General features: G+C 39.1%; 1 protein-coding gene across 11 annotated transcripts in view; it reads left to right on the top strand.

Moving 5' to 3' along the window:
• zgc:114120 (uncharacterized protein LOC619267 homolog) overlaps nucleotides 1–26474 on the top strand; it is a 142675-nt gene that overhangs the window by 8877 nt on the left and 107324 nt on the right. Inside the window, exons 1-2 of one of the 11 annotated variants that reach the window (XM_036142056.1) lie at nucleotides 20064–20427; nucleotides 25703–25859. The exons of 9 other annotated variants lie outside the window; for them this stretch is intronic. The gene's annotated coding sequence lies outside the window, so the exon portion shown is untranslated. Of the gene's footprint in view, nucleotides 1–20063; nucleotides 20428–25702; nucleotides 25860–26474 lie in introns of those variants that run through there. One more of the 11 variants, XM_036142054.1, reaches the window with a different exon arrangement.

Raw genomic sequence — 26474 nt, 5'->3', positions numbered from 1 at the left:
TAGACTTGTCTATAGTTTTGATAGGATTTATATCTAATTATCAAAAAAAGAAGGGGTCACAACAAACCAATTTGCCAGAATTCAAATATAAACACTCGGTGCCTTTGGGAGCGACCAGGAAGAGAATGGAGATTAGTATTTTTACTTAACCTTTTTTTTTAATTAGAATCCTGGTCAAAATCATGCTGTATTATGAGGGTTTGCTGCAGCCTGGAAGCTTTGTTGGCTTTGTGTGGAGAAATAGGCTGTTTCTTGTTCCGAGACACACTTTAAAGGTTTCTTTGAAGCAGGTCTGTAGTTCCCTGTTGTGTATATTGTTTTGAAGAATCCCAGCCAGTTGTTTCCCTGAGCCAATCAACGTTTCAGGCTACAGCCTTCAGATTTTTTTTACATTTCTGCTCGATGTCGGTAAATTTGGAAGCAGGGGGTTTCTTTTCGTGCTGGCGCTTTGCAATCCGCCGTCATTTTCATCTTTCGTTTGTAGTTCAGCGAAAGAAGTTCCTGGGACATTTAAAAAAAAAATGTTTTTCCCCCCCGAACATATGAGGGAAAACCTTTCACAGACTTTGTTGCATCCATCAGTCTGTAAAGGGAGGTGTTGGGAATTGTCTTGGGGATGTGAATTTTGAAGTGCACGAGGTTACTTCAAGGTCTTTCTGCTGTTGTCACACATTCAGCCGGTTTCTCTGTTCTGAAGACTTTAAATTGATATTTTCCTTAAAGAGTGGATCATAGATGTTTTTTTTCTTTTCTTTATTTTTTTTTGTTTTACATTTTTACCTTCTCGAGGTATTTTTTACTCTGTGACTTCTCCAGTAGAGGGCAACCTTCAGATGACATTAATGTCAACCATCAGGCCTCAGAGAGCAGAGAATAATCTGCTGCGACATGCCGCTGCAGGTAAATACCTTGTCTGAATAAATGCCTTCAGTGTGTATTTTACCCCAGAAACCAAATCCTTTTTCCTAAATTACCAGGACTCTAACTCATGGATTAGGACTGCTACTTTTAAACCAGTTGCCTACAAAAATAGACTGGAGGTGTGATTGGGTCTTACGGCTGGTACAGTGCCTTGCAGAAGTGATTACACTTCTTTTCTTTTTTACTACGCTTTTCTGACCACATTTATCTTCAAACCCGTATTAATGGGCTGAAACTGTGTTTTCAAGCAGTTTAGCTTTTGTTTTTGGAAACCCACCTCATGTCTGTGACACTAATAATGGTTGGGCGTAATTCAGTGGCCGGATCCCCAGGGGTGTGATTACTTATGGTAGCTACCTGGGGATCCTGCAGTCAGTTTATTTGTACTTTTGTATTGTTCACCCCTAGATTCTCGATTTTTTTATCACCTGCTCAGCTTGCTGTTAGTATATATCTTAAATATTATTTTTGTTCTGTTTGGTTACGTTTTTGTCTCAGATCAGGCCGTTGCATTAGATTGAGTTTTCCTTCTGCCTCGCCAGCTCACTACCCCCCTTTCCCTTCTGCTTAATTACCCTCATCTCACCCCAGCCCTTTACTCATCCTGTCTCCCCTCCTATATATATATTATCAGCTCAGCCACTTCCAGTTGTCAGGTCCTCCATCTTCATCCATGATTCTACCCCGTCCTGTTGTCATTGGTGCCATGCTCCTGGTTCCTGTCATCCCTGCCTGCCTGTAAGCCATGATCATTCCTTTAATAAATCCTCTTTCACTCATCATGCGCCTCCCGAGCCCTTGTCTGTGTTCTGGTCTTTCCTAAAACCTGACCTTCAGATCTGGGCAAGGCAAAGCAAGCTTATTTGTATAGCACATTTCAGTAACAAGATAATTCTAGTGGATATAACAGTAACAGAGACCAAACTAAAAGGTAATGTGAGTAGGCAGGTTTGTTAGAGTACAATTGCTGGTTCATGTAAGGCATTGCAATGTGGTTTCAGTTCATCACACATTGACATTCATAAACTGTTCACCCTGCTTTGAACTAGAGCTGCACAATATTTGAAAGACATGCAATATGCAAAAAAGGCGATCAATGTTGCGATGACTGTATGACTTAGAATAACAATTAAAACTCTTTATTTCCTTCCCAGTGACAGAGTTTTATTGAAAATGTTGGCAAAATCGTTTGTTTTTGCAAGAAAACTGAGTTGCGTTTTTTTTTTATGTCTAACTAAAACTGCTTCTGTTCCATCAAACAATAATATCACCAAGTATATTACTAGAATAGGCTGTGAATGTGAGCACACAGAGCAGGTCAAGATGCACAGACTGACCGGGAGATGCAGCAGCCAGCACAGTCTAGCTTTCACTGCGATGTTGTCATGATTTAGGTTTTTCTTTGTTTGTTTTGGACTTTTCCGGACTTTTCCAGAACCAGCCCAGCCACCTCTGACTCTGCTCTTGATCAGCTCCACCTGCTGCAGTGACTAGAGTCCACTCTGCTCACCTGTTCACATGCCTACTTATACCTGCCTCTCACTGCCAGAACGTCTCGTCTTGCCTCATGTGCACTGCTGCTGTGTTTCTACTAGTTCCTCTTTGCTCAGCCAGCTGGACTCTGTTTCCCTGTTCGTATTCAGCCCTCACCGACGTGCGCTTCCAGTGTCAGTGTGCTGCTCGAAGTCTGCCTTGTTCCCCATGGGTTCCAGCTGCTTGCTCTGCCCGTTCTGGTTTTCCCTCAGCCGGCATTATCTGTTCTGGTCTGCCCCTGCCATCGTCTCTGGTTCTGGTCTGCCACTGCCTGCAAGTTCCTGGTTCAGTCTGATCCTGTCTGCTGCTCCTGTTCTGGCTCGGTTCACGCCGCTATCTGTGCTTTCTGGTCTCCTGCCGGTCTCATCAGCTGCCGGTATTCACCCTTTTCTCAATAAACCTTTTTAAAAGAATCATAACTCTGTATCTGGTTGGAACATCGAGTTCATCTAATTATATACGTAACAGAAATTCTCTGTGGAGGACAATAAACACCTTGATTCTTATGAAAGCCCACACTCATTGGATCAGCAAAATAATAAGAATTGCCCATAATATAATATACTATTGCCAGCTGTCTGCACACGCCTGGGTCTTCTTTTCAAAATCTGGCTGCCAGTCATGGCTGGCAGATCACTAAGGTTGTGGTTAACATAAAGTCATAGTTGGTACACCAGTCAAGATTTGAGTTTTAATATTAATCAATTTTGTCATTGCAAACTTGTACAGTGCCATGAAATGTGTCCTTTGCATTTACCCACATCTCTTGGGAAGCTGTATGGAACTGAGAGACTTTCTATGGGGCCCAGAGTGGCAGTCTGAGGGATTTGAACCTGGGATCTTGTAGCCTTTCCAAAATGCAAATACCCTTCTCCAACCAGATTTAAAACTCTCTTGCTTGTGACCTCCATCCACCGTCTGGGACTGGATCGGGAAATCCTTCGTCTCTGCAGTCATTTGCATCTTGAGTTACATGAATCTTTTTGATCTTTGGCAAAACAGGTTCCCGGGAAAAACCCTTTAGAACCGACCCAAAGATTCTCAGAGGGTTTTAGGTCGGGACAGATGTTTGATTCTCCCTGAACCAATCTTTGACAGTTTGAGCCAGATGAATCCTGGCATTGACATCTAATGTTTGATCGTTCCTCAAAAGGCTCACATGAATAAAATAGGAAGCTACTCGCTACCTTGGTTCAGATTGAATAGCTTGCTGCCAGCTGACGCATAATAATCACTGCACAACCCTTGACTTGAGGCTCTTGTCCACATGCTTTTGGGAAAAAAGTTTAAAAATTAAGAAGAATCACAGCCTTTTTTCCCATGTTGAGTATAATTAACGTGCATATAATTTCGAGCTTTGATTTATTGGTAATTGTGGAAACATTATGGACATGCCTCTTTTGAAATGTATTATTTAGAAAATTGATTTATGATTTTTCAACTCATTCTGTCATCTAGTTTACTGGGAGAGTTTCAAAGACAAAACAAAGAGAAAAAAAAAAACAGTTAAACATTCAAAAGCAACACTTTTGAATGTATTTACTGCACTGCATCCCTTGTTTTTCCAGTACTGCGCTGCTGTTGAGGACTTAAAGGACGACCAGCAGAGGTTTTACATCTGGAATGTTCTTGTGTCTTTATAATTTCTCTTGCTCTATCATTTGGGGCTTCCTGTTGCACTGCAAAAACGGAACTAGAAATAAGTACAATGTTCTTAAAATGAGAGTATTTGTCTTTGATTTGAGTAGGTAAATAGGATGATTTGTCAATGGAATAAGATTTTTGCACTTAAAATAGGAACAACTCATCTCCATCATTTCAAATGCAGGATGTCTAATTATCTTATTTTAGGGTCAAAATACTCATTCCATTGGCAGATAATCTTATTTACCTGCTCAAATCAAGGACAAATACACTAACTTTAAGAACATTTTATTATTTTTTAGATCCGTTTGATACAGATTTTGTATTTACCCAGATTATCTTTGTCTGATACAGAAATGTGTGGGAATAAGTGATAATATAAAGTGTGCAACATTAAAGAACATCACAAAAATAAGGTCATAATATTATGAGATTAAAGTCAGAATATCATGAGAATAACGCTACACAGTCGTTGCCAATTGTTTCTAAGCTATGATAATAATTTGATGCTGATGTGCTTGAAAGAGTTAGCATTTCCTTATTTGTGAAACGGATTGCACTCTTTATCTCTTAGAATTGCCACTTTATTTTGTTTGTAGTTTCCATTAAACCCCTCGCAAACTTGAGTTTGGTGCCTAAATTACACATGACAAATTTAATAAACGAAGTGTATGATTAATTGATAGTTTGATAAGGTTGACTGACAGAGAAACCAAATCTTTCAGTTCCAGCTTGAGTTAGGTCATTTCCTTTCATGATACCTTCAAGGACAAAAAATATAGTTTTTTATTTTATTTTGAATAACAAACTTAACTTTCATGGCTTTCACTTTAGCAATCATCAAGTACTGATAAGTAAAACACATCAATATAGAATAAATACAAAAATAGTAGTTACATCCTTTCTTGACATATGGTCTGTACAAAAACAGAGACTAAGCAAACAGTTTATGTTAATGCAGTCAGCAATTTTCCTCCACCTTTCAGAGTCTGGGGTTTTACCAGTGTAAGAAAAAGTTGGAAGTGATGACTGCTAAGTCTGAGTTTTATTATGTGTCTGCAATGAACAGGCATTTTTATGCCTGCTCTGCCTGGTCATGAAACAAGAATTTGCTTTGAATTGTCTTGTTACTGAAATGTGGTATACAAATAAACTTGCCTTGCCTTGCCTTGTGTAGCGGCTGCTGCATTTAAAGACTTGTTTATTTCCTGTTGGTAACCTTTTTCAGCTTTTCAAAGCTCAGGTTTAGCCATTCTTTTTTAGACTTCTAAACCTTTTTTGAAACGTTCTCTTAAAAATAACTCCCGGTGTGGTACATCTCACAGATTGTGAAGTAAGGTGCCTGTTTCCTGCATCACAGCTACATGTCATTTTAACGTCATACTGGCTTAAGCGCAGCCTTATGCGTCGGATTCAGGTTTTATTCAGAACAGGCTGACATTTATCTGTGAACTATTTACTTGTCCTTCATGTGTTTGAAAAAGCAACGGGATGGCCTTTACCTTAAGTAAAAAGGAAATATTTTAAATATAGTGAAGTGATGAGATTAGTCCTAATGATCAGCATGATTTCTTATGCATTTATCTGCATGGCATTAAAATGATATATGCAGGTTTTACCTCACACCTGCAGGATGTCTGCGTTACAGCGCTCTGAGTGCAAGAGCAGCTACCTCAGAAGAACTTCTTGCCTGCAGGGCGGCATGATATTAGAAAATGATGTGATGGTGACATTGATGATAACTATTACCGCAAAGATATCTGTTGTGATAAAACCAATTTTTTCCCATTTATCTCTTGCTCATCTGTCATTATGATGCTTCCAACACTCTGAGACCTCCAGCATCTTGGGGCTGTCTGATGTGTCAGCTGTAGTTTCTACTGCAGTAAGACTTCATTTAGTTGGCAGCATAGAAACTGTATTTTTGAATTACAAAGGGATAATTCCCGACTTTTTGAATATAACAGCCAACAATTATTTAATTCTAAGCAGTCATTTACAATAGTAAACATATATTGAGGTGACATGTTTGCTATATATTTTTCGGCCATACATGTCAGGTCATATTATATACAACTAAATATTCTGCAAGAAGTGGCTGCAAGATATAGGGTAAAGATGTGAAATATTTGAAGATTACGATCTAAATGTCCACTGTGATTATATGATTTTTCTTGGAATTCTCTCTCTTTTATCGTCATGATGTCCTCACCACTTTCAGTGGGCTTTAGCAAAATCTGCAGCAAGAAGTCCATCCAACCAGCCAAATAAAGTGTTGGCACGCAGATCATGAATGGGGGGCACTACAAAGATTAATTTGCACCAGATATTGTCCAGACAGGTCTCTGTAGAGACCTGTCTGGACAATAGACACATCAGTGACTTAATCGGCACATCAGTGACTGTCTGATCGGAAATTCTCAGATCTACAATTTCTTTTTCCCTGATTGATGAACACACCATATCCAAGTTCATTAATATCTCTTTAGGTTGAAATTGTTACTTTTGGAATAAGATATATTTGTCTGTGGTGCTTAAGAAATCTGTTTCAGCAGGTTAAAAGTAAAAAATAAATAAATAAATACAAAGAAACAAAAGACAACCATCAGAAATCATCTGAAAAAACAACATGCTTATTTGCCCATTATTATACTCTGTCTTGTTTCCCAAGGCTAATCCTTTTCTTTGGTTCAGAAAAATATATATTTTTTTCTTTTAAAAAGCACAGCAGACAATCTGTAAAAATAATTTTTGATGAATAAGTTCCCTGACAAAAAAAGCAAAGTTTTACACTTTTGGAATGAGTTCAGCTATTTATACCTCTTGGATAATGTTGCAAATTCATTGCCGCTTTGAAACTACTTCGCTGTTGCAGATTTCACTTTAATAAACATTAGGTATGTTAAAGCATCAAAAAAGTGGTTTGTTTCCACGCTTGACATATTTTCCATGTAAGAAAATGAAACAGTGTAAACTGAACAGTTTAGTGTAGATTTTTTTGCACTCAGCTATTTTTCCCCTGATCCTTAGAATCTGAGGTTATAGTGGTTCAAGAAGTAGAGAGTTGATGCTGCAGTTTATTGCTGCTGTTTCAGATGTCTGCTGACAAATTCCATTCTCTCTCTGGGGTTTCAAGCCTTTTTCGTGCTGTTCAACATCACACCTTGAGGTAAAGAGCAAAATTTTTGAATGTCTTGGCTTGGCTGTCTTTTAAAAGCATGGAAGCTGTTTCACTGTCAGAAAAAAAAGATTTCTTTTGGTTTTCAGTGTCAGGTTTTTGAGCGTTTTAAGACCTTAGTTTCTTTTTGCAGAACTATGAAATGTTCTTAACAGTAATTCTTGTCGGTTTGATTTTTTTTGTGTGTGTGTGAAATGGCTTTAAAGTTATGCTGAAAAAGTGAGATAAGATGGGTGTTGCAGCCACAGCTGCAAATCATGAAATACAATCTTAGCTTTGGCCATTTCGGCTCTAGGTTTGATTAGTTTTTCTCATGTGAATCTTTGACATTGACATTTTTTCTTGCCCATTGTGTGTGGGGAGCACCAGATTCAGCTCAACCAAAGAGTGAAAGCGTTGTAATATATGATTAGATTAGATTATGGCTGTAGTTTCCAACACCTGTAGTTTCTAGCGTACAGAAAATACAAACAATGATCCAGCTCTGCTTCATGTCCTGAAAATATGTCCGGGGATCATTTTCATCTAGGCAGTAATTTATGGTATGGAGAAGCAAATTTGCCTGCAGGATTTCTGCATTTCTGATTACTGACTCTAAAATCCATTATCTCAGATTAACTTGCATGTCAATCATATTCTATTTTATACAAAAAAACAATACAAAAATGTTATTCTAGGCCTGTAATAAAATGCGATTGTGATATTGCTGAAATCGAGAAGACAATATCTGATGTGACAAAACAGATTTTCCTGCACTTAATTCTTTTATATCAGCACACTTTTCCCCACCACTGTTGGTGAGCTTTACTAACATGCAGAGCGTTAACTTATGGGACAAAATATTACATCCAAGCAGGTATTTGTAGAGTTGCACCAAGGAATTCGCCGTTAACCTGACTGATCTGATTTTCAACCTAACTGGCAAATCTGTGACTCTCCGAAATACCAAATATCCAATCTGTTTTGTATGTCAGTTACAAACAATTTCTGCCAATAAGTCTCTTCGGTATCAATATTACTGAGTGATGAAGCAATTCTTAGTAGCAAAGAAGCACTTAAAGACATTTAAACTGATGTTTTCTGTCATTAACGCTAATAGCAGTTATGGGTAACACAAGATTCTGAAGTTATCTTAAAATGGTCACATTTGTAGTAACTTTGTTTAAAAATGTTAGTAGAACCAGGGATTACCTTCTCTCACATACACATTGTGTGATGTCGCCTCTGCTCCTATCATAAACAATGACTTTAAATAATATTTTAAAACTAATCATGATTCTTAATGAGTTCAGATCGATAATAGAAATATGAGAAATGGGCCACAAAAGTGTCTCTAATTTTTTTTTGCCTCCTTGTTCTTTTATTTATGTTATTTATTATTGTTACAAATCTTTTTGGTTTAGGAAAAGGTTCTGTTTTCTTCAGCATGACTGAATAGCAATGAACCTCCATTAATGAGTTGACTAAGTGGAACATGGTAAACAATTTCTCACTTCCAGGTTGTGTAAAATTAATTTCGACTGACATCATATAATTGAGAGCAAACATATTAGTAGTTAATGTGTTTTAAACATATTAAACTATTTCCCTGTTAAAGCTTTCCCTTGACAAAGCATTTATGTTTGTCTAAAAGTAACTGCATCGATCAAGGGAACGAACGTCAGTGGCTGTTTCCGAACTTGACTGATATTTTTACAAAAAGGCTTAAAATAAACAGTATAAACTAACAGAGCAGTTGAATGTAAATGTTAGCTGTCAGCAGTTCCTCCCAATCCATCTGACTCCGGGGTTACAGGGCACCAGAAGAAGTAGAAAGGGATGCAGCGATTTATCCTGTTGTTTCACAAGTTTCACTCACTGTCTGGGATTTCCAACCTTTTTATGCTGTTACGCGCTGCTCCTCTTTCTAATACTGGATAACTTGCCTTTAAAATGTTTAGGATCTGTTGTACTGTCAGTAAATCTTATCCCTGACATTATCCTAAACAGTAACAGCAGTGGCTCATGTTGTTTTGTTGAAATTGGGCTTTGGAGTTATCTAGAAATAGTGAGGTGAGGTGGTTGTTTGCTGCAGTTACAGCCACACATGATGGGATTTCATGCTGGCTTTATCTCAGAAAACTACACGCTTCGAGGCTTGATCTTTTTTTCCTTCTCTTTTTTTGGACTATTTTTAAGTGAATCTTTATCTCTGAATCAGTTTTTTCTCCTTTATGGGTATTGCAGAAACAGGAAGTTGCTCAGCTGATTTCCTGTAATATTTAAAGAGAAAAGATCAGTTTTGATCAGCAAAATAAACTGGAGGTTGCCTTTTCGTGGTTCCTTAAGCGTGTAGAAAATGCTGAAGGGGATCCTTCACTGCTTTATGTGCTCAAAGCAGTTTCTGTGATATTTTCAGCTGTACTGCTAGTTTTAGCAAAGAGCAGCAGATTATTTTACATGTCGTTATTATGTAATAGAAATTAAATTTGGTTTGCTTAATACAAATTTACAAATTTGATCTAGATTCACTATACAAGACAAATAATGCTAATTTCACATTCAATTATATGCCCTCCAAATTCAGTTCAGTTGTTTCCAAAATCTTATAGTCAATTTAAGATCAGTTAAGTAACATCTGATTCGCTCTACATTATAATTTAGTTATAACAGAATAATAGAATACATATACTAGAAATAAGCAATCCATACAATCCTCCGTTGAAATGTGATGTAAAAAATGAAACCCTGATAAATTGCTTAAGAATTTTTTCTGCCTTTAATTCGAAGAAGTTCTGTACAAACACAATTGACAAAAACACACACACAAAAAAAGAAAAGCAACACAAAGTTTGTGATACATCCAGAGTTCAAACATAGACTACTACAGTCTATATGGTCCATCAGATGAAATTATTAATGAAACTGATACTAACAGGGAGAAATGAAAAATTATACCTTTTTGTATTGCACTGTATCTCCATGTATCTGTGATCCAGTGGGGGTATCCTGTAATTATAGTAAAGACGGTGGCTTAGATCAGCAAAAGTTTGCCTTTAGTCTTCCTTGTAACTCTTGTCCTGTGTAGCTAGGAGAGCGCCACAAGACTTATATCTGTGGTTTTGCTGAACATCTTTACGATGCTGTGTGGCCTGTGCCTGTTTTTTTTTTGTTTTTTTGTCTCCTGGGAGAGCGTGGCACATCTTAATTTGGCAATATTTGCCCACTCCCCTTTGCAAAAAGATTGCTCCACATCAGTCCTGTGGCGAGGGGATATCCTGTGCAAAGCCCTCTTCTGATCATCCCAAACTTTTTCAGTTTTATTCAGCTGTAAGTTTTGGCCGGATCATTCCACACCTTCTCCTGATGAGACCACTCTTGAAATTTGGATACATGCTTTGGTTCCTTGTCAGGTTGAAAATCAAGTTATTTTTAATCACCAGCTCCACAGTAGAAGCGTGGAGGTTGTTGATGAAACTTTTTTAAACATTCTACCCTGACTAAAAAGACCCACTAGCACATTTCATTTGCTAGTGCTCTTTCTCTTGTAAAACAATCACACACCGTAGTCTCTGCTCGACCGCGGCTCGCCATGTTATTATATTGTGAAATGTTAACAGCGGAAGTCAGATTGGGCCTTTTTTACGTCACGTTTCTCTGATTGGTTTATTTTGCGCCTGCTAACCAAGCCCCAGAAAAATCCCTCCATGGCAGCAGAACCAGACTAACTTGAGCCATATCGAGGAGAGGCAAAAGTCAGTCTGGCTGGCCAGGCCACCTAAGATGTGTTTTGTTTCCACATATGTGAGAGTAGTGTTTTTTGCGGGGTTTTTTTTTTTACGAAATTTAGCCAGGTCTGCCACTCTGCTTTCTAAATCAGTCATATGAAGAATTCGTTTTTTTTTCCCATGGTGCCACATTTCAGCAGTTCCTGATGCCTTAGGCCTTCTGTCCCCCTGACCAGAATTCTTTTTTATTCAGGGAAACATTGTTGTCTGTAATTCCACTATTCCTCCATAACATAAGGAGTTTATTACCTTGGAAAATTTTCAGAGCTATTCTCCTGGCTGATTCCTTCTGATGATGCTTTTGGAGCTCTCTGCAAACCCTGAATTTTGCTATGAGAAGTGGCAAAGAAAATGTCAGCAAAAGCCTATTAGAGCCTCTGAACTTTATCTGTTTGATCAGAAGCACTGACCCTTGTGTAACCTGAGAACTGTGTAGCCTACATTAATATTCACCAGTTATAAAATAATCAGTATACCTATGCTACATAATTTTTACCCTAGATTTCACCATATCTGATACATATTTCTTATAGTTTAAAATGTGCTGTCAGTCAAAAACACATGCCACTGTAATGCATACTTTGTTCCCCACTGATGTGTACTGATGTCCGCTGCTGGATGGATTATTTAAAAAAAAAACACACGTGTGTGCCTATCTACGAGAAATCATGGGGAACTGCTGATGGATCTGTTCCTTTAAAGACTGTCCCAGTTTTCTGTGGAATACTTGAAGCACCGCCTAAATTAGATGTCGTGGGAGAGAGGGGTGGGGAGGCATATTATTGTCATATTGGCATAGGCAATCCTAGGACGTGTTATTCAGTCTTGAACAAAATGGAGACTCATGACATGGTCATCCTTTTTTGATTATGGAACATCCATAGAGAAGAAGAGATCCTGAGAACAATTTGCATTAGTAATATATGTTGTTGTTATAATTTTTTTTGTTATTTTTGTCCTTTTACACACAAATTAAAGGAGAGGTTCAAGCTGGTGCGTTAGTGTTTGCAGTTGCTAAATGCATCTATGGTCCATTACCTCACTGCTAACCATACTGGATATTTGTGGCAACAGGACTCCAGCAAGCCACCCGATAAGCATTTTTACAGCGTCCTTCACCAAGGCAGTAAAATAGCTTATAGTGGCAGGCTCTCAGTGACACCAAGGGTTCCTTATATTAGAATAAGGTCATATATCTATAGCGTGAAAGGTGGCAGAGTTTTGGGATCGTCTTTCCTTGAGTCTGAGGGCAGTACTTCCTCCTACACTGTGGACTGATTACAGTATACAGGCAAACCGATTATTGTCTGCATCACCACCCTGTCTTGATGCATCAACAAATATGGTAAGTAAAAAGGAAAAGCGTTTTCAGAAGTTCATCCTGTGTAGACACCATGTGGAGTTTTCGACACGACACGTATTTGCCTCAGATTTTCTTGGACATGTCAAACAATGTCGGCCCATGAATGCCAACGCTTACTGAGCGTAGCTCTTACGCACCTTGTGTGCACGAGATGAAGTGATATTACTAATAATAATCGTTGCTTAGGTATTTGAGTGGGAGAGGTATGCATCTGTGATCCATATCTGCAGTGGTCCCTTTCTATAGCGGCCTAATGTTATCAGGCAGCTGTTAAATAGATTGTTTAACACCTTTCTATGAAGTTGTCAGCTGCTGGCACACTGATCATGTTGGATCGGAGTGTTTTCATTGTGCTGACAGGAAGGAACGCATGTCTGCAAACACAGCACGTGAGGAAAACATGCCTATAATCTCCTGCTATGTAATCTGCAAACAGTCTCACAGTTGGATGTGTCAGACTTCCCCCTTTTTCAACGCCTTTCCTCCAAAACAGACGCACACACTGTGCCCTCACATGTCGTCACATATCATTTCTCTGCGCTGCTCCCACTTTCCTCTGCAGCCTTTAAACAAAGATTTGATCAGGGTGACATGTCTTGCCTATTCCTCCATATTTCTGCCACTCGGGGCCCCCACCCTACCTGCCCTCAGCCTATCAGCAGCTTTCCGCAACAGCATGGGCTTTCTTATTTTGCTTTCTTCCATCTCTGTCTACACAATCTGATTTTAGCTGTGCTGAAAGTAGCATTTTCTTCCTATCACAACATCACTTCTTCGTATTTCCCTCTACCCTCCCCACCGTTTTTTTTTTTTTTTTTTTTTTTTTCTCCTGCTCTGTCCACTAAGCAGAAAATGGGTCCAGGCGCTGTTTCAGGCTGTTTATATGTTGTTTCTGCTATCTATCTTTATAATTGACCAGTGAGGGAAAATGTGACTGTGATCAGTGTGATGCTAATACATTCTGCCAATTTGACACACTCTTAATCCAGTGAGCTTGAGTTTTCAGCCTACAGCCATCACAGGGAGGAGAGTGTGTTTTTGTCGTTGGCGCATCGTGGCATCATGGATACACAGAGGAGTGGGAGGGCGGGGAAAATACTCGAGCTAAAATGGGTATCTGGAGTGTTTGAGTGGGAGCAGAGGAAGAGGAAATGGGTCTCGACGTGCACACACATGATATGGCGTAAGAGATGTATGGATGGAGAGTGAAGGTAATCACCCTGAGTAGTGCTGTGTGCTGCGATTTTCTCTGCTTGCAGTGTTTGCTCTCGTTGAGGGAGTAAAATGCACCTGGAGGGTCGACTGTTTTCTGTCATTAAATTATATCTGGCTATTAAAGAATACCTAAATGTGTTGGTGATTACAGTTATTTAAAAAATATTGCACAGGATCTGTATTTTTAGATGTGAACATGGAGTGCTGAGAGCATTTGCATCCTTACAGATTTTTAGCTTCTTTTTTTTTCTGTCACACCTGCATGTTTCAGACCCTCAAATGGATGTGTCACAAATAACCTTAGTAAAGACAAAGAGTACTTGAAAGATTGTTTTAATTCATTAACAATAAGAAGCTTTAAAACCAATGCGGGCTTATGGGGAAAAATATAATGGCCCCGAAAACCTTGTGCCACCCTTGGCTGCCATCGAAGGTTTACGTCAACTGACGATAAGTCTTTTACATCTCTGTGGAGGATATCTGGCTGACTCTTCTTTGCAGAATTGTTTTGATTAAGCTGTATTGGAGGATTTTTGAACAAAAAATATCTTGTCCAGCCCTCTTACGACCAAAATTACATAAAGGGGCTTTGAGAATAGTTTAGATTCTTAAGGTGATACAACTATCATAATACCTTGTATTTATAAGGATAACTTTCAGTACGGGGGATTTATCTATTTAAAGTCAAAACAAATAACAATTGTCAAATGTAGTCTGTGCTGACCGCATGGTAGTATAAGAATTAAAGTAATGCCCAAGGCTCTGAATTTGATATGTCTGTACTTTGACTAGGCTTCTGCAGAGCCATAATTAGTTTCTTGGACCTTTCAGAGGTTGATCTCTTCTTTGCTTTGTATAATTGCCCTACTTTATGAACTGAAGTGTGTTTGAGCTGAGGGTCACATACTGATGGCTGGATGTTCTCCTCCTGGCTCTGATTGGTTGTTTCTGACCAGGAGCGGTGTCTTTCTGTAAATGGCAGTTGGGCCACTTGGAGGAGCCAGAGGAGCTTCCCCCGCACTCCCCAGAATATCTATCTCATATTCTACTGTCAGGGCATAGTGACAGTTTAAAAAGAAATATGTAATGTAAAGGTAAAGTTACCTGCAGTAGCTTTAACACCAATTGTACAGAACATGCACCTTTCACACAGTTCAACTTTAATCTATTCAGGCCACAGGATATTTTTGCCAGAAGTGTTGGATAATTAATGTTTTGGGCAAGGTGAGATGAAGTTTTATGTTTTTGAAGTCAGCATTGGTCTGGGCCTTTGAGCTCTCTCCTTGATACCATTGTTGCCCAATCTTTTTCTGATTGGAGATTCATGAACACTAACCTTTCACTCCTGGGAGCAACATCTGTTTCATCTTTCTCCAATTGTGAACACTGGCCCAAAAGCCTTAGAATTTTTTTTTTTATAACCTTTCAACACTAATAGATATCAGGGACTTCCTTTCTCTTCTCTTCTCTTCTTTCATTTATTTAAGGCTGAATTACTGTTTGGTTAAAAAAAAAAACAACAACAAAAAAACAAAAAACAAAGGCAGCATCAATGGCTTGAAATACAAGTCGAAATTGGCATAAAACCATTAGAAGTCTGCTAGACAGATGAATATAAAGAGGGACTTTCTTTAAGAATGAAAACAAGCCCAAGAATACATCCGAATCAAAGAAAGAAAGAAATCCTGCACACAAACATCTGAACTGATTCTTTGTTGTCAGGCTGGGATCTACCTTAGAGATCTGCTGAGGAACCGAGTCATCCAAGAGGATGCTGGAGCATCACTGTTCCTCCACACCGAATGGAGTCGATGACTTGGTTACTATTCAACTTTTCAATAACATTCTATTTTATTGAATATGACTATACAGTTCATGTGATGCTGGATCTGACAAAGGAAAAATGGAAAATGATGGAGAGACGAAATACCCAACATTAAACTGAGTCGATCTGATTGATCTATTGAAAAGTGAGCCTTAAAATTACCAGGTTTATCAAGATGTTAATGTTTTCTGCAGACCTTTAGACTTAACTTACCTAAAGATTTTAGTACCCTGGACAAACAACATGCCAGTTATTTAACAAAAAGGTAGTAAACCTTTAAATATTACAACTGATATTTATTTCTTATTCTTCCTTTAAATTGATATTTTTACTTATTTTCATTGAAAAGATCTAATTTCTGATCTTGAAAATGGCTGAACAACTCTCAATATAAATTGAAATAGGTTCAAATATTGCACTTGAACAGTAAATTAATAAATATTCATCCCAACAGACTCACTGTAGCTCTGATAAAAGCGCAGGCGACATACCTGCCATCTTTTCTCAGCCACAAATTCATTAGTTTGGGAACCTTGTCATTTGGGAATCTCAAGGACTAGCTAAAGGTTGGCATCAGTTAGATAACTTTTTAAGGTTTCCTCAGTTTGTTACATTGGCAGAGTGATTGGTTCATTGCGACATACAGCCTTGGCCTCCCACAGGTGCAGCCAGGCTGTGAAAGCCCTAGCTGCAGTGTGTATCACGCCTGTGCATTATTGTCAATCATAGTCGCACCGTAGTGTTTGACACCCCTGCAACAGAGACCTCCCGGCAGCTGTTATCGCTACATTCTGGCTGTTCCACTGCATTCTGGGATTTGTTTGTGATTTGCGCCTGTTTATTATAACGCAGAACATTTTCAAATATTCACATTATTTTTAGATGCACATGTATACAGCAATATTTGAAATCCAGCAGCTGCAAACACTGACTTGGACTCCAACTCTCCTTTCGACTGCTCGGCAAACTTTACAACTGTCCTTTGGTTTAATCTAAAATAATATATTTTTTAACCAATTGTTCATTTAAACATACAAAACATTCAAAGTTATTAAAAACAGTTCACCTCGCAATAATGACGCACATATGGATCACTCAACAAATCAGGAAAATACTCTTTTTTTTTTTAAATTAGCAATGTTTATAGCATTATGAGTCGCAAAACAGTTTAAAGATAAGATTGGAAACTAAGAACATCTGCTAAAACAAAGTAAATCATAGCAGCTGAGAGTTTTTTAAGACAAACAAGAGCAGAAATTTTCAAATGAATCCTGTACAAGGTAATGGGAATTTTGTTAAACAGTATTAGGGTAACAGCAGTCCCTAATGTTTCAAATGAATTCAACAAAAAATGCATAGATCCTAATGTAAGCAATTTGACCTGATTGAGCAAATTATTTATGACCAAATCACTCTTCCTTTGACAAAAACAGTAATACAATAATACAGTAATACAGTTCATTATTCTTTTCAGTTTGTCAGCCAAACTATAGCTTTTGTAAAATCTGAGGTATTTTAAGAGCTTCAAGCTGAAATTTAATTTGTCTAGGTTAGGTTCCCCTTAAAACGCCCATCTGTCTCCCAACACAACTTTTTGATGTGGAGCTGTTTGCTGTTAAACACAAGTCAATACAACATCTGGTCTTGAAAGCTTGGTAATGTTTGTTTGTCCATTTACATTTTTTAAACTGTCGCCATGCATCCTCATCACACCTGGTAAAGTGGGATATTTCCATGTGGTCAGGGTACGGGAGTGGGTGATGTGTTTCAAAAGGCTATGAAAAACCAGGCTTCTCTCAAATCAAATGCAGATGCGCAAGCGTTCGGATGTAAATTTATACTGGGTAGCCACATTGTTATTTAAAGTTATACAGCCACAGTTAAAAAGACCAACAAACAAAAAACCTTTGATCATGAAAGATAAGGTTATATACACCCAGACTCCATCCTGATAATGTTTTGATGGTCCTTTTTGTGGATAAATATAGCCCCCATGCCAGGCGTGATTAACAGCTAAAAACAGACTTGGCGCCATAATGCCGGTTTGCTTAATTAATAAATCAAAATTAAATAATGCCAGGCCAAGCCTGACCCTTTTTTTCCCTCTTTGAATAATTTTATTTATTTTTTTTCTCCAGTAGATCTTGGAACATTCTTCATTGTTTCGCTTGGAGATGCTAATAGCCATTAACCACTTCCTTGCTTTAACCCCTGCTGCACATGCACAGTACGTACTTCTGTTAAAATCGTAAATAAATGTCAAAGGCTTTATTTACTAACAAATTAAGCAAAGACAAAGCATAAAACACCCCCTCAAAAAAACAACAACAAACAAGCAGGACATAATAATAAGATAATAAGAGTGAGCTACTGACGTATAAATAATAAGTCAAATAACGTGGCTATGCACCTTTAAGACATTGCACGTTAAGCAAAGCCTGATACATCAAATATTTGATATAGCTGAAGGGCTGCACAGTGGCGCAGTGGGTAGCGCTGTTGCCTTGCAGCAAGAAGGTCCTGGGTTTGAGTACACCCCTGGGTCTTTCTGCATGGAGTTTGCATGTTCTCCCTGTGCATGCGTGGGTTCTCTCTGGGTACTCTGGCTTCCTCCCACAGACCAAAAACATGACTGTTAGGTTAATTGGCCTCTCCAAATTGTCCTTAGGTGTGCGTGAATGGTTGTTTGTCCTGTTTGTCTCTCTGTGTTGCCCTGCAACAGACTGGCGACCTGTCCAGGGTGAACCCCGCCTCTTGCCCAGTGAACGCTGTAGATAGGCACCAGCAACCCCCGCGACCCCATGAGAGATAAAGCGGTTTGGAAAATGGATGGATGGCTCCCATCCCTCATGGCCTGTTGTGATTTTATATAGTAAAAAAACCTTGAGATACAATATTCTGGTAAAAACGTTGATAGAAAAAGCTTTTTCCAGCTCTGTTTGGCAATAACTTCTAGACCAAGGGTAACTTGATGAAAACACAGCTGTGTTTTTAGACATTCTTTGGTAATCTTGAAAGCATCAGAAGAATGAATTTGTTGGCGTTTTTCCCCCCAAATAAAAACATGTTTGATTGTTTTGCTTTCTTCTCCTGACTGATACCTTATAACAGTTTGATAATTTGGTTGTTTTTGAAGTTTTCTGCAAAACATCAGCTTTACTGTGAGAAGAATAAGGCTACTAGAGCAGCTGAACTGTATATTGGATGAATAAGAAAGAAAGAAAGTGCTTTATTTGTCATCATACATAGAAGGCACAAATTACATAGATCAGATGGAGGGTTAGCCTGAGCCGCTGGGACGGAGCGCGCCATCACTAGTGGCCGACATGACCAACATGTCGCGTCTTAAAGAGTAAAATAATGTTTACTCTACTGCTAGATGGATTGGTTTACAAAAAACAGATTGTTGCTCTGAGACTGTCCACCATACAAAAGGTCAGAACTGCTGATTGATCCATTCCTTAAAGTTATGTCCCATGTCTCTGTTCAATATTCTAAGCACCACATCTGCTTGGTTGAACATTTCTTGGCATCTGGGTATGTTCTTTTAAGCAACATTTCTGCATTTTTCTGTAATTTTTCTCACTGCTCAACAATACAGGATATTCCTTTTCTATTCATTTCTATAAAACCATGAATGAGGTGACTGGCTAAATCGGCATGTCAACTGGTGACCAGTAAGACTTGTTATTATTTATAAAGGAGTAAATTGAGGTAGTTTTCTGCATCTGATCAGATTGCCTTTGGACGCTTTCCTGGCACCAGTGGAAGAGAAGATCCTTGGGGCACATCTAAAACTTACTAGAGGAGGTAAATATATTCCTACTTGTGGTCTTGAAACTCCTTGAAATCCGTCAGAATGAGCTGGAGTGTGTCTCTGGAGAGGAAGAGATCTGGATTTTGCTCTGGGATTGGTTACCCTGCAACCTAATCTCTAAATTGATCATTGGATGGATGGGAATATGCATATCAAGAAGGGCCTACATGGCAACTCATAAATGGTGTTTGGTGTTCCTCATCCAAAAAATAAAAAATAAAATTGAATGCAAGCCTGGTGTTCAAGTTACAGATTCATGCATACACCCCACTATGATCAAAGAGATTACCTTTCACCTCTTAATTTGCTTCTTAAATAAGATGCACTGTAAAGTCTTAACGCAGCGACGTATAAAATGTCAAATACGATTATTACATAAGGTTGGCAACTGTAAGCAGCTCTTTCTCTCTTTGCACATGCAGCACACAGCCTCCTCAGATATGCTGCCAGACGTTTCCAGATGGGATGAAGGATTGTCTGAGTCACTCCGAACATTTGCATAGTGAATTGGAAGGATTTGCGAGAAAGGAGAGCACAAAACTTCGAATGTAGATGAAGTCACTGGGCAAACAAGCCCGACTAAAAGAATTGTGTCAGCGCTGAAATTACAGAACGGTGTTATCACATCCTCAGAGTTCACATATACAGAGGAAACTTGCAAAATGGTAGAGCTGGAAGGATGGTGTGAATACTCGGAGTCACTGCGACACAAATGCACATAATGGTGTCATTAACGCCGGAGTGGAAGAGGAGGGAATACTGTGGCCGTGGAAGCTGTCGTTAAAGGGAGGAACGCTCTCCGCTACTCTGGCTTCTATCTTCTTCAAGGTGGAGGTTTGGGGAGGCTAATTCTGCTCGGGGCTCATGTGCAGAGTGGAGATACTGAACGAGAGGGAAGTGGAGGGAGAGATAGAGCCGGTTCATTTTCAGCTCGTCCCCGTAGACTGTGGAAAGGATTATACTCTCAGAGAGAGAGGGAGGGGAGATGCATAGGCACTGTCTTAGCACACACTGAATACCCTGCCTCCAATCCTCTACACTGCACCGTGCACTTACTCCGCTCTCTTTCCTCCATCACACACTACTGTGCAGACACAAACACACCACTGCCATGTAGAATCTCGGCCAGAAGGGGACACCAACCTGTCCAGGACCAGGAGCCAGGTACGCCTCATCCATCCATTCATCAGCTCATACTTGCTTCTGTTCATTTCTGCTTAGGAAAACACAAGGCACTTGCTGATTTCCTTTTTTTTTTTTTTCTTCTTTTTTTTTGGGTCGTCGCCTTAGTGATCCAGCCCTTCGCCCTCTGCAGAATATTCTTGCTGTCTGCATGCGCCAAGATTATCCGGCTTCTTTGCATAGCCCCCAGAGGAACACCCCAATAAAGATAGGAGGGGAAGAGAAGAGCCAGAAAGTAGGAATTAGAGGAGGGGGTGGGGGTGACAGGACAGAGCGGGAGCGTCTGAACCGTGCAGCAGCGGTCGTCATGTTGGGAAAAGAAAGTATCCGCCTGATGGTCAGCTAACTTAAGTCGACATTTGAGTGGAAAGGGGGGGGGGGTGCTCCCACTTTGATTTAGCAGTATGTAGGACACTGTTATCAGAGACCTTCCTCATCAAAACTCCCTCGTAAGACGTACATTCATCTCCACCAAACTCTTTACATATTCCCTCTCGAGAGCGTTATTAATAATCATACATTCTCAATGTTCCCAAGGGACCTGCTGCAGTTACTTGAAATGCAAATGGGAAAGCGAACTGATTATTCACTCTTGTGAAATTAATTTGTATTTGTCACAGAATCGGCTTGCGGGGGGTGTGGGTGGGATGGATCAGGACGGCTCTTCTCTCTGCTGGTGACACAGGCTTTTAGTGGAAATCTCACGGCTGATCTGAGACATTTTTTTTCTCTTCCTCTTTTGAGCATGTCAAGTTAGTGCAAAAAACCCCAATGAGAGCAGCACTTGAGACTCCCGGTTAGATTTAAGCTTTCAGAAGTGGATATCCCACTCTGTTTTTTTTTTTTTTTTAGTATTTTTTATTTTATTCTGGTAACTCAGAATGAGCCGTTTTCACATTTCACTTTGATGCTGGTTTGATATTTGCACTCTGATGACTGCAGGGGCCTTTCTCTTTCTGGCACACGTTGGAATAAAGTTGTCGCCGCCTGGAGAGGAAAAGCAAAAGCGAGTGAGGTTTTAATCTGAGTCATTGCTGATGCTCTGCTTCTGATTTCTTTGATCTGTCGCTTACAAAAGAGCCGGGGCCCTCTGATAGAGCGGCAAAATCTGAAGCTAATCCCACTGTTCGGTTGGAGCGTTGAACGCATTCCTTCACTGTGGTTTATTTAGACTTAAAACGACTGAAAGTCTGCTAATGCTGTCATAGTTTTTAAAAAAAAAATGTAATTTATAGATTCTTTTAATTCTTCTTAATCCTTTTACCAATCAGCAGGGCTCTCTGTGAACTAATTTAGAATGGCGATGGTTGTTGCAAATTCACACAAACCGGTTTTTGACGTTGAAAGGAGTTTTATATATTTTTAAATCCACTAAGACCCTACTTAAGACCCAGTAATAAATAATTAAGATATACTGGAATATCCAGAAATAGCAGAAGTATTGCTTTTATTATTTTAAATTAGAATACATATCAAATACATAGAAAACACATTTAAATGTGTTTGAACTCTTAACGAGTTTAGTTTTTTGACATTTACTTGCTGCCAGTGTGGGGTGTGTTACTTTGGTAATACAACTGGGTGCAATGACAAGTTACTCCATTTTTGAAATACTTTGCCTGCATTTGTCTGAACAGTGACAGATGTGATTGTGCCTGGTAACCATTTTCAGATGTTGAAATCGTTTCAGCACTTTTATTAGGCTTTCTGATAATTTATCAGTTCAATAACAATGCAATACAACTGAGGCCATGGCGGCGATTAGAACACTTGAATTCAATGATTAAGACCAGTTACCAAATACTTTTGGCAATTTCTGCATGGAGTTTGCATGTTCTCCCTGTGCATGCGTGGGTTCTCTCCGGGTACTCCGGCTTCCTCCCACAGTCCAAAAACATGACTGTTAGGTTAACTGGCCTCTCTAAATTGTCCTTAGGTGTGAGTGTGTGTGTGAATGGTTGTTTGTCCTGTCCTGTTTGTCTCTGTGTTGCCCTGTGATAATAAACTGGGGACCTGTCCAGGGTGAACCCCGCCTCTCACCCATTGACAGCTGGAGATAGGCACCAGCACCCCTTCCGGCCCCACAAGGGATAGGTGTGTTAGAAAATGGATGGATGGATGGATATTATATATATATATATATATATATATATATATATATATATATATATATATATATATATATATATATATATATATATATATATATATATATATATATATATATATATATATACTTTACATACCCGCTTTTCTGTGCCGGTGGGGTGGGTTTTGTGTGTATGTGTGTAAATGCAAGCAAACATATTTTCAGGAATATTATAACTATAATTTCATTTTTTCCTCAGTAACTCAAATAAATGTTATTTAATTTTATCAGGTTAGGTAACACTGTTACATGTAACTAGTTTCTTGTTTTGCTGCTACGCCTCCTCTTCAGCAGTGTTGCTTTCTCTATGGCAACACCTTGTGTTAAGTAGATTGATTACCGTAAATGAGATTCACTGACGTAAGTAACTGTTACGCATGATGACACAACTCTATGCCAATGTGTGAAAACCTAAAGCATTCAAACACTAACATGGCTGAGGTAGCCCGACAAACCAGCAAAAGTAGTCGTGACTGGATATTTTGGGGGAGGCTGTGATACACGGAAACGAAACGTAATAAACATTTTCTCCTGTGTGTGCTCCCTTCATGCTTATCTTGCTATCTTTGCCGCCTGGTAAGAGGAGAAAGGTGCTGCCTGAGCAAGGCTCGGGTAGGAATAACGGTTCAGAACATCAGACTTCCTCACTAAAAAGGAAACAGAAGTGTTGGTGTGCAACAGAAAGGAGGGATAAGAAGATCAGACTGAATGTTACAGTGATTACAGAAATATTGCATTGGCTATCCCTGTAAGGCAGACAAATCTTTGGATTGACTGCTCAGAAGAAAAGTTTGTTCCCTGCTCAGGCCAGTCGCTAGAATTACAATCACACTAAGAGCAAATTAATTCTTGGCCGAAAAAAGCCAAATTCAGTTTCCTGATGTTCAAAGAAAACTCTGCTTGAATTCAAAACTGCACCAGCTGTTGGAGGAAGTCGAGAAGCTTTCCTTTAAAAACGCAGCCCCACATTTTTAGCTGTTGCTGGGAGCAACAGACACAGCAGGAAAGGATTGACTGATGCACAGTTGGAAGTGGGCAGAAAATGTAAAGAATCCCACCAGCCTTCAGCTTCCAGATAAAATTCACAGCACTAATACTGTTATGTTAAAATTTGTATATAACCTCTCTGCCATGACTTTGATATTCTGCAGATGCTGTACAGTTTCTCCATTGTCATGAGAGTGAATAGCTTCTATTCAGTTTTCTGATCTATTTGATCCTAATGCAAAGTTACTGCAAAAGATACGGATGTTTACAAATACATATTGTGGCCTCTTATGTACTACACAAAATGAGCTTTCACTAATTTCATAATTGTATGGCAAAAATATTTTTTTCCCCTGCAAATTCAAATCCATTTTGTGGACAGATGAACAAAGTTGATGTTAATAAACCCCATTATTGTTTCCCTATTAAAAATAATCATAAACACGTACACATAGCTAAATAAATGTAATACGTGCTTCAATCCAAAAAATTGTTAAAAACCAAAACAACTGGACTTTTCTCTGAAGTTTGAAGAAGAAGAAAGGCTTTCCCAATTCAAATGTCTGGAGTAGTCTGGAGTTCCAAGCTTTATATTATTGCCCAAAAAGGTGTTGTTATGGCTTAGTTAACATGCAAATTAAACCGAAACTGGTCCACCCCTTTGCAATGGGGAGTCGTGAGACTGGATGGAAAGCGAAATGTCTTCAAACTTCGGAAAAAAGTCCAGTTGTTTTGTTTTTTAACTTTTTTTTGGAATGATCATGACCTGGATGACTGAGAATCTTCACCAGCTACATGCTTCGATATTACTTATATTTAAAACTTGGCAAAGATGATGTATAAACAACCAGCAGAAACACACAAAACATTGTTTTGAAGACCTCAATGTTAAAAAAAAAAAACATCAAGCTTTATAAATGTTATTTCTTTAAGGCATATTCATTATTTTTGATTGAAAGATTACTATGGGTTAAAATTTCAAATGGTTGCACAGATTTGTTGTGTCCAACAGCAAAAATATGTAGCTGTAGCAGCATGTAGGAAATTCAACGACTCACACACATGCATTGAAAACAGTTGATGTGCAAGATTGGCTCCTTTGGTGTGTATGCGCCATTTGGACACAACAAATCTGTGCAGCCATTTGAAATCTTAACTAGCAGTGATCTTTCAATCATAAATAATGAATATGCCTCTGGCGCCCCTTACTACTTGCTATTGGCAAATTAGGCGATTAATATTTCCGTTGCTGGTCTGCACACGTTTCCAAACGTGTCCAGATCCGACGGCTCCCGATGTGTTTATAAATTGGCCCTTGAATGTTGTTTTCTGTTCTTAACTTCAAAAGCAGACTCGACATTTCATAGTACCATTTTCTGTATATTGGACATAGGTATCCTATAACTACAGACAGCAATTATTATAAACAGTACCAATGTGGAAATAATCAAAATCTAAACAGTTTTCATCCTGTTTACCTGGCACGAAGGGAGCCATTTAAGATAAAATTGATGAACTAATTAGCAAAAAAAGAAAAATCGCTTTTTTTATACTGCAGGAAGAAACTATGATGTGGACACAAAGGTGAATTAATTGTTTTAACGATGTCCACAATTAACACTGTTTTATGCGCAACAATGTGCCCACCACCTAAATATGTCCTAAAACACTGATGCAGAAATAACGTTTGCTTATTCTGGTAACTGGTGTTGTTGTCAGAATATTGGGCATGTAGCTTTATGAAATCAATATTTTTGCAGGAGTTTTTATTTCATACTTTCTCAATCTATTCCCGAACATTGACCAAGCCTTCAAATTCCCCAGGTTCTCAACTGTCTGAGCAGCTTAAGGTCGTGTTGGTTTTGAGCCTAATGCACTGAGGGAAGAAGCAACCCTGAAGACCCAAACGGTGCCATGAGTTTTTTTGATTGTTTTTTTTTGAGACAGGATGCAAGCTCAGTGATTTTAATTGTTTAGCTAATTAGGTTAAACTAAAGCGGTCCATATTGCGAGGAAAAAGAGGCAAACTCCTGGAGTGCAGCCAGAGCATGACCGGCTGAGTCACTGGGGCACGGCCTCCTGTTAAACGTGTTGTGATTTTGTGTTTGCCTTCTTCCCCAGAGAGATGCTGACCTACACACGCTCCGGTATCATTTCTGGCTTGGAGCCCGCCGAGCTGTCAGCCTGACATACCCAGGGCAAAGAGGAGACGGGGGACATGAACAGTACGAAGGAGATCAGGGATAACGAGCAGAGACGGAAGTAGACTGCAGTCTCTGTGAGTCTGCCTCTATTAGTGAGGGAGGAAGGAGATATACGGGCACTCAACTGAATCTTTCTGTGACTTTCACATTGTGAAGTAAAGAGACTTCAGACTGTTTGCTCGGAATAGAAAACCAGAACACATTCTTCCTTATGTCTCGGATAATTCACGGGGTTCTGGATGCACGGCGACAGTGGTTCAGCTGGGTCACGGCGCTCTGGTGTTAAATACACTCCACACGTTTGTTTGTGTTGACACATGAGGCTTTTTTGCCACAGAAAAGTGTCAAAAATGACCCTCTGGCTATCAGACGACATGGTTATTCTTGAATTTTCTGTGCAGTTCCACTTGGTGGTGTTGGGGTTTTATTATCGGGAACTTTAAGCTTTGAAGTTTAAAACGAGTACATGTTCAGAGCGGAGAGATACGCTCCGCCGAGGCTTAAAGTATACCAGAGATGCACACACCAGCAGTTTAAACAGTCTTTTCAAGTGCGTGGATTTCCTCTGAGCACTTCAGATCTGGTAAATGCATAGATGACAATATTTTCCGTCCTCAAGAGCATTCCAGAAAATGGTGCAACTACTATCACTCATAAAGTTTAAGTTTGTAACTATGTAGCACAGAAGT

Source organism: Fundulus heteroclitus, chromosome 10, assembly GCF_011125445.2.
Source record: "Fundulus heteroclitus isolate FHET01 chromosome 10, MU-UCD_Fhet_4.1, whole genome shotgun sequence".
Classification (NCBI taxonomy): Eukaryota; Metazoa; Chordata; class Actinopteri; order Cyprinodontiformes; family Fundulidae; genus Fundulus; species Fundulus heteroclitus.
Note: the sequence above shows the minus strand (reverse complement) of the source record. Positions and strands in the feature narration are given on the sequence as shown.